The following is an 11,823-nucleotide window of genomic DNA, read 5'->3' on the forward strand; positions in this document are numbered from 1 at the left end:
GCCTTCAGCTCCCCTTCAACTCCTCTGCATGGACGCGGCCAACTTTTTCGACTCATTTTCAGCTGTCTTCGTCTTCACAACTCTGAGGCAAACTGCAGGCGCTATGAACCAGAGCATGGGTAATGTAGCGTTACGATTTAAAGAATATGCTTTTATTCAGCTGAATAAGGAAATGGATGCGTTAACAGATCCGAGCTTAAAACTGCACATTTTGTTTACACAGACTATCCTCGCCTCATAACGAAGCCGTGACCTCTTATCTGCTTGGAGCGATTTCCGCGAGTCCAGATTTAACTTACATCGCAGGCGGATCAAGAAGAAAAAGGGTAAGATTTATTATATTAGATCCGTTTTTTGTCAATGTGAGTATTTTTCAGGTTGCTTATTGTCTTTATGGATTGTATTACAGTTGCTGGAAGCGAGAGTGTGCTGGCTGAGGATGAGGTGGACATTTGGAAGTCCGCGACCATTGAACTCATGTCTGACGAGGAAGACGGCATTGTTGACGGGGTTGTCTGGATGGATTGTGCGCCCACTGCCCTCTCGCAGCCTGGAGCTCGCCGAACTTTACATTACATTACGAGACATTACTGCTGCACTGTACATAGTTGTGTGTTTAACAATAAAGCTCTTTCTTTGAATAAACAGCTGTGTGTTTATAAATGAAGCTCTTTCTTTGAATAAACGGCACGGTCCGTATAATTTTCCCATATATTCCTTGATGCAGGGGCGTAAATCACGGGGGGGACGGGGGGGACAGGACCCCCCCAATCTGAGGGCCCCCCCCCCCTAAAAACCATGCTGAGTATTGTAAATAATATAATGATATATACTTAAAATAAATGTGTAAGTAGTAAAACAATACAAAAGCAAACGGGACAAAAAATGCGTTTAAGTTTAGAAACATTTTGAGTCCCCCCTCCCCCTTGCCCCACAGTGGTTTGATCCACCGCGCACCTCAACTAACGTTACCCATAGAACGTAAAAAACTACCACAAGTTTGGGGAGAGAACAAAGCTCTTCAGACAGCAGTTGTGAAACTCCAGTAAGCTGTCAATGCTATTTTATTAACTTTAAACATCAGATGAAGTGACTCTTTTCTCTTTAATACAGATTAGGCAAAACCCTGTTAGCATCACTTGCCCACCGCGGCACCGCCCCGGGCCACCGTTGTTTTCATTTTTATAGTAATAAAATAATTTTGTTTAGTTAGAGAACAGACACAACAATTAAAAACTAAACGTGTCTGCTCAATACAGCACGAGCCGAACGAGAGTCAGATTTCATTCATCACTAGAGCAAACAGCTGACAGACAAGATGATCGCGGAAGTTTTGGTTTCAAAGCTAAATGTAAAAGTGCCTATTTAAGGGAGTGTGTCATTGTACTGTTTTCTTGCTGTGTTTTTCATTAAGAATAATAGGCTAATGAACCCATAATTCAAGCAACCCGCCCTCGAATTGGCGCTAATTCTAAATCTAAAGTAGGCTATATGCGCACGGCGCTCTGTCAGATCTGTGTTGGGTTTTGCTCAATATGATAATAAGTGGCAGATCAGGCTTGCTGCAGTTGAATATCTAAAGATCTGAATATCATAGTATAAAATACTATGTGGAGGATGCAAGATAATTTTAAATAATATGACTGTGTGCCTTACTCATATTTAAACAACTAGCTTTGTGTTGTTGGTCAGATAAAATGACAGAGAAAAGAAAAACGGACATTAGATAATTTTTCAGTGCACCAAAACGCCAAATAAGCACAATTTTTTTTATTTATTTTTTATTTTTTTGTGGTACACATATCCTTACAAGTACGATTTTGGCTATATTATTTGTGTCCCCTTCAAAAATTGCTCTTGAGAAATTTCATGTTTATCGTCCCCCCCTACTGTTAGATAAAATTTACGCCCCTGCCTTGATGGTATGAATACTTCATAGCACAATAACATTAATATAAAACATAAATTATTACAACATAAATTATATATTTATTATATATTTATTATTATTATTATTGGGGTTTACATTTATAATGAGCCAGGGGGACCAATAATGATTGGTTGGCAGTGATCTGCCAACCAATCACGAGAGATTTTTCTTGTTTAAAAGTAGTGGCCTCAGCCAATACTGAGTGAGTAAATTCAAGTCAGGCCGTTGACTCTCTGGTTTCGCTGCTATTCATATGCTAATTAGAGGCATCGCACCTCCGCTCTGTCTCTCAGCGGGGGGGCTCTCCACCTACGTCATGGTTCGTTTACGACAATTTGTGGCACAGACGAACGCGACGTTCGCTGCCTCTAAATTGTCGAAAGCTGCCGAAAATTAGGGAGATTTCCGGGAGTCTACAGGCGTTTACGGGGTCGAAAATCCCACTTTTCATGCAGTGTCAGCAAGTCAACTTTATTTGTATAGCGCTTTTAACAATGTAGATTGTTTCAAAGCAGCTTTACAGTGTTAAACAGGAAAATAATGCAGCATAATTTTATTCAGCTGTATAGCCATTCTGGAGAAAACGCTGATGTCATCGGTTCATTTCAATTATCATACAGTGACAGTGTGGGCTTTAGATCAATAATTAGATCAGTAATTTAGCTTATATGGTTAATTTAGTTTATTAATTTATTTCAATGTTTAGTTGAAAAATTGAGTGTCCCCAACTGAGCACGCCAAGCCAGAGGCAACAGTGGCAAGGAAACCAAAACCCCATTAAGTGACCTAATGGAGAAAAATAAACCTTGGGAGAAACCAGGCTCAGTTGGCAGAAAACGTAGTCAGATAACAGGCAATCGGTCAGGGCAGGCAGATAACACTCACAGAAGAATAACCAGGCAAGGATCAATGGGCAGGCAGCAGGCACAGATAGACAGGAACAACAGTAGTCGGCAACAGGCAGTCAAACAGGATATAGAAACGCTCAGAAATGTCCACCTAGGCAAAACAAGACTTTGCGGTGCACTGGGGTGAGTGGCAGTCCTTTATAGTCCGGGTGATGGGTAACAGCTGGCGAGAAATCAGTCCAAGGTACGGGCTATTGGGAAATGTAGTGCAATAGTGAGTTAGTATTCTGGTGATGGCTCCCTCCGGTGGCCAGAGGAGGGAGTCACGGAGTTCGTCACTGTGACACAGCGTATGATTATTATTATTATTATTCTGGCAGCTTTACAGGTCAGAGGTCATAATAGATCGAAATATTCGAGGGGCCGGAGGCAACATGCTGGAGACGGGTTTATTGAGGATGATGTTGATTAAATAATTATTAAAGTGCAATATTCGAATGATCGGAGGCAACACGCTGGAGACGGGGTTATTGAGGATGACATATCGATTTAAAGAGCACCTATCATGGCATTTAAAATGTTCCAAATATTGTTTTAGAAGTCCCCAACAACAGTTTTGCATGCATGCAATGACAAAAAAGACTTTAGTTTTCTTATAATATGCATTTATTTTTTCCCTGTTTTGACAGCGATTCTCAAATGATTCCTTTAGTGATTCACTTTTCAAAACCCCGCCTTTACGTGACGCTAATCTGTGGTGATTGGTCCGATGACCCAGTCAGTTGTGATTGGTATAGTCTGTGCAGATATTTTCGGAAACGGAACGCTCATCAAAGTCTTATAGTGACAGTAATTTGTTAATATGTGTCAGGAGTTATGAATATGAAAACCGCGTCGGAACCGCTTGATTGTAATATGAGCCTCAGCTGATCTCATTCATAAAAAAACTCCTCTATTCTCCTCACGAAGACTCGCGACAAATCAACATCCCTCAGGGCTTTTAGTTCAAAAGTGTGCAGATGAGGAGACATATTGATAGATTCTCATATGTCTGTGTCAAATTTCTAAACAGAGGAGTATTTTTTATTCAATACTTCCTCAAAATGCGCAGATTTAGCCTAATCATGAGCGATTGAGTCTCTTATGTGTTGTTTTCAATTCACCCTGGCAGCCGGAGGGCGCTCTGTGCACATGTAGTCCATATATGGTACAGACAGACGAAGAAGAACCATGTGCCATAATAGAAGTCCATAATAAAAGCTTCCTGAGATCGCGAAACATGCAAATAGAGACATTTGACGATTAAATAAACACACAATCGCGACGATGTATGGTTTGTCTTCAAGCCACTTAGTCTTCAAATGCTCATCCTCGGGCAGATGAAAAAAGTTTGCTTTTGAGTCGCACTTCAGAACACAGCGTCTCGTCGCCATGATGTTTCCTAGTTTTCACTGGCGTCTTGGAGCGCAATAAGTGGGCGTATCGTATTCAAATAACTTGACAAGTTGACGTCATCTAGTCAGAGAAAAAGCTTCGATCTTCTAACGATTCTTAAAAATTACTCAGAGTCGACTCTTACTTTTGAAAGAAAATAACTATATATACGGTGTACTGTCATATTTCAAAACTTTGCAGGATGTTTTTGTTCACTTAGATCTATGTTACACACTACATGAAAGGTAAATTTCAAAATTCCATGATAGGTGCTCTTTAAGTATTATTTAATTGTAATATTCGAACAATCGGAGTCAACACGCCGGAGACGGGTTTATTGAGATGCCGTGTCGATGAGGCAGTTGCAGGGGGAGTGTAATCACGGTCTCTGCAGACACTTCGGGGTCCTGTGTTGGTCTTCTCTGAGCGCAGGTCCACCATCTGAACTGGATCCGGCCCGGATCCGGCTGACTGCAGTAAACCTCGGGATAAAACAGAGAGAATATCATTAGCTTAATTAGGCAGTCTAGGACTGTACACTAAAGAGTCACAATTAGAGTTTACATTTATTAAAAACGTACTTCTTGTTTGTAGTCTATTTATGTGTATGTAGGAAGGCTTCGTGTTGGGTCATTTGACACAGCCATCTAACATACTATGATGAAATTCAAAGATGAATATCAGACAATTTTAGGCAAACAGATAAAACATGCATTCCATTCCAATCGAGCAAACATTTCAAAATGGAATTTCATATCTACATATTGTCTTATTGTTTCCTGGCTTCATATCTATGTTTTGACTTGTTTTAGTCATGCAGGTATCTAGCCATAAATGGATATGTACTGATAGCCATAAATGCAGCAGACTCAGATGCTGAACAAAACATATAAAAAGTCCATGCTTGGAATGATCACAGGAAGTCATTATGCACCCCACGTAGGAGGGAATATTCTCACAACCTTGCACAACATTCCCTAAAAGTTCTCTCAAGGTGACAAAACTCTCAAACCGTTACAGAACATTAGGGACGTTCCTAAAATGTCCTCTTTTGGTTATGAAAGTGCTGCAGTTCAAGGTTAAATTCAATTCAATAAATTTATTGCCATGTCAACAAGTTGATAGGAATTTGTCTTGGTACAACTCTCAGATGTAAATGACATAAAAGACAGACATCATAAGTACAAAAACAGACAATGTTCCCCAAAAATACCCAGCAAACAGTAGGACTTTAGACCAAGACCCCGCAGACATTAAAAAAGACAATACCCCTGGACAAGAAAAAGAAAGTGCACAGTGCATACAGTTGATAGTGCAGCTAGCTGTCAGTGCAAATTCAGATTTCTAATAGCAGAGGGTAAGTACTGTCTCTGAAACGTGAAGTAGAAGTCTTAATGCTCCTATATCTTCTTCCTGATGGGAGGAGATTAAAGAGGTGGTGAGCAGGGTGAGAGTGGTCCGCTACACTGTAAAACCCAACAAGTTCAGCTAACTCATTTCATTTGAGGACACCGATGACCTCAAACCATTTAAGTTTATAAAAAACAATAGTTATGAGTACTCTGCACTCATTTTAATCAAGTCCACTAAAAAATGATATTTCTTAATATACAATTAAACTTTACACTGCATTCAAATACTTTATATAGCTCAACCTTCCCTATATTGAGTAAAACAGCTGAAATTACAAACTTTAAATGAACTCAGAGTGCTTGCAGTTACTGCTAGCTCACAATAGCACACACAAAGTCAAATCTAGTAAGTCAAGCAAACTCATTAAATTTGAGGACACCGATTACCTTAATTATTTTAATTTTAGAAAACAAATAGTTATGAGTACTTTGAACTTATTTCAATTGAGTTCACTAAAATAAGACACTCATTGCAATCAAGAAATTAAGTGATTAATTAAGTGATGATTGAGCATTAGTGATGAACACCTGATGATAATTAGCAGAATCACAGAAGGAAAGATAAACACAAGAACTACAACTCACTTAAGACACAGCTTTAGATGAAATAACAGAAGATAAATAAGACAAAATCTCTGAAGATCTCAGCAGAGGAGGATTAAACAACTCCACAAACAGCATTACCAGCCTCACACATTACTAACCAGCCTGACTTTATTTCTGTCATTTCTGTTATATTGAAAATAATGGTTTAATTGAAGTCACCATGATGGAGATGAGTGTTTGCTTTAGTTGGGCTCTTGACCCTTAAATCTTTAATATTAATATTTTCTCTGGCTGCTTGAACTGTGTGCTTAGAAAGCACATTTGTTGTGGTAAGGAATGCCAAGTGAAAATGTGATTAGGTGATGTTGCTCATACAATGATGTTGGTATAATCATCATGTCTTATGCTCCGATTATAGTGGTATTGGGTTATTAATTTTTGTATTATTCATAATGGTGGCTACATAATTCAACAGCACGATATCTAGCACTGTTGTGGTAATTGAATAAAATGCAAGATTTTAAATCATGTAGCGCTCAAAAGGTTTTAATCTATGGCATTACTTAAACACACACAGACATCAAGACTCTGTGTATGAATCTCAACAATGGTGACAATCAATGAAAAGCTTCATGCTTCAGTGCATACTGGGTACCACCAATCAAAATTCCCTCATGGGTCCCAGCATGCATTGCGGCATGAATAAATTATGCATCTGAATTGTGACAAATTTTCTTTGATTCTTACTATTTGCTTTTACTTTTGCTGTGTTTGTTGTGATGTTTTTGTAGCTTGTTTTATGTTCAAAGTTGATCTGTTTATCTGAATATTTTTTTTTATTGTCACCATAGTTGAGATTCATACTTTGATTCTTGATGTCTGTGTGTGTCCGAAGACTGTTGCAGATAAAAATCTTTAGTGCATTAATTTTATTCATTTAAATCTCGCATATTGTTCGATTACCACAACGAACCTGGATCTTGTGCTGTAAAATCACATAGGTTTTATTATGAATAATTCAAAAATTAATAACACAAAATCTCTATAAACAGAACAGTAGACTCTGAATGAGATCAGTGATTCAATCACTACATGACGATAATATACTCAGCAAAAAACAACCAACACCAGCTGATCACGTTTTCGCTTGGCTTTTCTTACTATAACAAATGTGCTTTGTAAACACAGTTAAAGCAGCCAGAGCAAAACATGTTTGGTCAAGGGTCAAGATCCCAACAAAAGCAAACACTGAACACCATCATGGTGAATTCAAACAAAACTATTATTTTCAATATAACAGAAATGACAGAAAAAAAGTTAGTCTGGTTAGTAATGTGTGAGGCTGGTAATGCTGTTTATGGAGTTGTTTAATCCTCCTCTGCAGAGATCTACAGAGATTTTATGTCTTCTTTTATCCTTCTGCTGATTTAATCTAAAGCTGTGGCTGAAGTCGTTGTATTTCTTGTGTTCCTCTTTCCTTCAGTGATTCTGCTCATTACCATCATCAGGTGTCACCATCAATACGTAATTATCACTTATTTAATCACTTAACAATACAATTATTATCCAATTATCATGCTGGGAACTAGAAATGTTCTAGAACTCATTCAGTTTGAGTTCTGTTTCAGTCATTGTGTCCACACAACATTCAGTAATATTTGAGTGCAGTGAACTCATTTTTTTTGTACATACAACTGTTAGGTTTTACAGTGTATGATGTTTTTAGCCTTTCTGATTATTCTGGTGGAGAAAAGTGAAGAAAGTGATGGGAGACTACAGCCTATAATTTTTGATGCTCTGCGTATTACTCTTTCCATCCTAGTTTTGTCCTGAGCGGTTGTATGACTGAACCAGACAAGCATGGAAAAAGTAAGCACGCTTTCAATAGTTGACATATAAATGTGGGTCATGGCAACTCGGCTGATTCTAAACTTTTTGAGCTGCTGCAGAAAGTGGAGTCGCTGGTGAGCTTTACTGATCTTAATATTAGCATTGAGCTCCCATGATAAGGATTCCTGTATTGTGGTCCCAAGGAACTGGAAGGAAGTGACCCTCTCCATCTCCACCCCATTAATGGAGAGCGTAGGGAGGGGACTAGGGGTCCTTCTAAAATCCACTACCAGGTCCTTGGTTTTTGAGATGTTAAGTATCAAGTCAAAGCTTTCGCACCATTTCACCAGCCCCTGCACTTCTCTGCAGTAGTCAGACTCATCTCCATTAGTAATAAGACCAACTATAGAGGTATCGTCAGCAAACTTAAACAACAAAACTGAACTGGTGTGTGATTGACAGAATTGTGTGTATAAAGAGTACAGAAGTGGGGAAAGGACGCAGCCCTGAGGGGCGCCAGTGTTCAAAAACTTCGACTGTGAGACGTAATCACCCATTTTAACCACCTGCTTCCTATCGCATAGAAAGTTGAAAATCCATTTGCAGAGTGATGTACTAACACCTAGCTCCTGTAGAGTGTTAATCAGCTTCACAGGAACTATGGTGTTGAACGCAGAGCTAAAATCCACAAAGAGGACCCGAACATATGTAGACTTTAACTCCAGATGTTGAAGAATAGAGTGCAAACAGAGTGAAACTGCATCATCAACACTCCTATTTGCTCTATAAGCAAATTGGTGGGGGTCAAGCGAAATACTGGACAGGTGTTTACATATCAAACGCTCAAACACTTTCATAATGACAGAAGTTAAGGCCACAGGCCTATAATCATTAAGACATGAGATTCTATTTTTCTTTGGAACTGGAATGATCACTGCAGATTTAAAACAAGCAGGCACAATACCAAGTTGGAGAGACCAGTTAAAGATAAAAGTGAGGACAGGTGTTAGTTGATCTGCACAGTGTCTTAAAGTGGCAGACATTACGCCGTCAGGCCCCGCCGCCTTCCTGATGTTCTGCTGACGGAGCAAGATTCTTACATCATGCTCAGAGATAGTGGGTGGAGGGTCACCCTGCTCTCTGTAGCAGGGAGGGGGCAGGTGATTTCCCCTGTCAAAATGACAGTAGAAGTCATTAAGTCTCCCAGGAAGAGATGGGTCACTAACTGGAGCATGGTGTTTGATATTATAATCAGTAATGTCCTGCAGCCCATGCCAGACACCTTTGATGTCATTTGCATGTAGTTTATTTTCAAGCTTAGCTTTATAGGAAGCCTTGGATTTCAACACAGCTCGCTGAAATTCATATTTCAGTAATTTGTATTGTACCATGTCACCACTCTTAAAAGCAGCCTGTTTTTTTTCTTACATAGCACTCTCACTTCATTATTGAACCAGGGCTTACTGTTATTAAAAACATGAACAGCTCTTGTAGGAATACAAACACTCTCACAGAATTGAATATAGAATGTGACTGTATCAGTGAAGATGTTAATATCCTGACCATCAGACCAGAAGTTACTCCATACCGTGGAGTCTAAACAGTCCTGTAATGTGTCTATGGCTTGTGGGGACCATTTCCTAAAAAGTTTGACAGTTGGTTTCGCCACTTTAAGTTTCTGTCGATATTTTGGTATAAGAAAAATAGTGTTGTGGTCGGACTCACCCAAGGGAGCCCTGGCCACCGCATGATATGCCACAGGAATAGGGGAATAGCACTGATCCAGTGTTTTATCCTTCCTGGTAGCGATCTGGATTTGGGGTTTGTATCTGGGGAGTGCCTTCCTCAAGGAGACATGGTTGAAATCTCCCAGCACAACATGGCAGCGTCAGGATTGTTGTTTTCTATCTCCGTGATATTATACACAAGTTACTGCAGAGCAGCCAGAGCAGAGGCGTCCAGGGGGATATATATAACCATCAGGACAACAGAAGAAAACTCTCGAGGCAAGTAGAAGGGCTTACACATCACAGTGAGAGACTCCAACTCTGGACAGCAGGTTTGTGACAAGATTTTGCAGGCACCCCGTTTGGGAAACTCTGCTCTAAGGAACCTGCTGACCAGGTCGTTCTGTCCTACCGTTTTTGAGTCCAACAGGTCGTGGTGAGCCAATATTGTGGCCACATAAACCTTCAGGGTGGAGAGAGACAGCCTTTGCTCCAACACTTCTTGGAGGAAGGAGAGCACAGACCCGATCGGGCATTTCCTGGGGTCTTCTCGGCGAGAAGAGCACCAGGTGACGAAGAGGTTCCACTTCAAAGTATAGGCCTGTCTAGTGGACAAGGCCCTAGCGGAAGTGATGGTAGCCACCATCTGAGGTGGTAGGGTACTCAAACCTGCCGCGTCCCGTCCAGGGCCCACACGTGTAGGTTCCATAGATCCGGACGTGGGTGCCATAGGGTGCCCCATCTCTGAGTAAGGAGGTCCATCCTCAGAGGGATCGACCAGGGAGGGGCTATCACAAGGAGTTCAAGTTCTGAGAACCAGGTCCGGCCAGGCCAATACGGGGCGACCAAAAGGACCTGCTCCCTGTCCTCCCTGATCTTGCACATAACCTGTGCAAAAAGGCTCACTGGGAGAAATGCATACTTGCGTGGGCCCCGCGGCCAGCTGTGCGCTAGTCTATCCGTGCCAAGGGTCCCCTTGGTCAGGGAGTAATACCAGCGGCAATGGGAAGAGTCGTGGGAGGCAAACAGATCTATCTGTGCGTCGCCGAACTGTTCCCAAATCAGCTGAACCGGCTGGGGATGGAGTCTCCATTCCCCCGGAAGCGGCTGAAAACGTGACAGCTCGTTGGCTGAAAAGCATACCGAGAAAAGAGATCCTCTGCACTGGGGAGAGTTTGCTCTTTTCCCAGTTGACCCAAAGGCCCAGATGGGCGAGGTGCTAAAGCACCAGGTCCCTGTGTACGCACACCTGTTCTCGAGAGTGAACTCAGAATTAGCCAGTCATCGAGATAGTTCAGGATGCGAACCCCGTGTTGCCTGAGTGGCACAAGGGCTGCCTCGGCGACTTTCGTGAAGACGTGAGGAGACAGGGCTAACCTGAATGGGAGAACCGTGTACTGATATGCCTGCCCCTCGAAGGCAAACTGTAGAAACAGTCTGTGTCGAGGAAGAATGAAGACATGAAAGCACGTGTCCTTCAGGTCGATCGCTGCAAACCAATCCGATGGACGAACACACTCGAAAATGCGTTTGGCGGTCAACATCTTGAATGGAAGCCTGTGAAGGGTTCGGTTCAAGACGCGCAGGTCCAGGATTGGTCGTAACCCACCGGTTTTCTTGGGTACAATGAAGTAAGGGCTGTAGAAGCCGGACTTCATCTCGGCTGGAGGGACGATCTCGACCGCACCCTCCGCCAGTAGGGTGGCGATCTCCGCACGCATGACAGGGGCGTTGCCACCCACCATGGTTTAGCGGACTCTGGTTTCGGGGAGGAGACCGTGCGAACTGAATTGCATAGCCGAGCCTGATGGTTCGAGTGAGCCAGCTGGACAGATTGGGAAGCGCTAGCCAGGCTCCCAAAAACTGAACCAGCGGAGTCATGCGAACCACAGGCGTACCTGTGTTGGGGCAGCGAGGCGGAATGACTGGCCCAGACAAGGGAGGCGTGGGAGCGTCGCGAGGTGTGGGCGGGGTCAAATTCTGCGCCCTGACAGAGGACACCAGGGAAGGACCAGTATTCCACTGGGGTCTCGTCTGCCAAAGGACTGGCGACAAACGGGGCTGAGAGTGGCGAGGCTATGTGTCGCACACTGCCA

Source organism: Gobio gobio, assembly GCF_949357685.1.
Source record: "Gobio gobio genome assembly, chromosome: 14".
Taxonomy (NCBI): Eukaryota; Metazoa; Chordata; class Actinopteri; order Cypriniformes; family Gobionidae; genus Gobio; species Gobio gobio.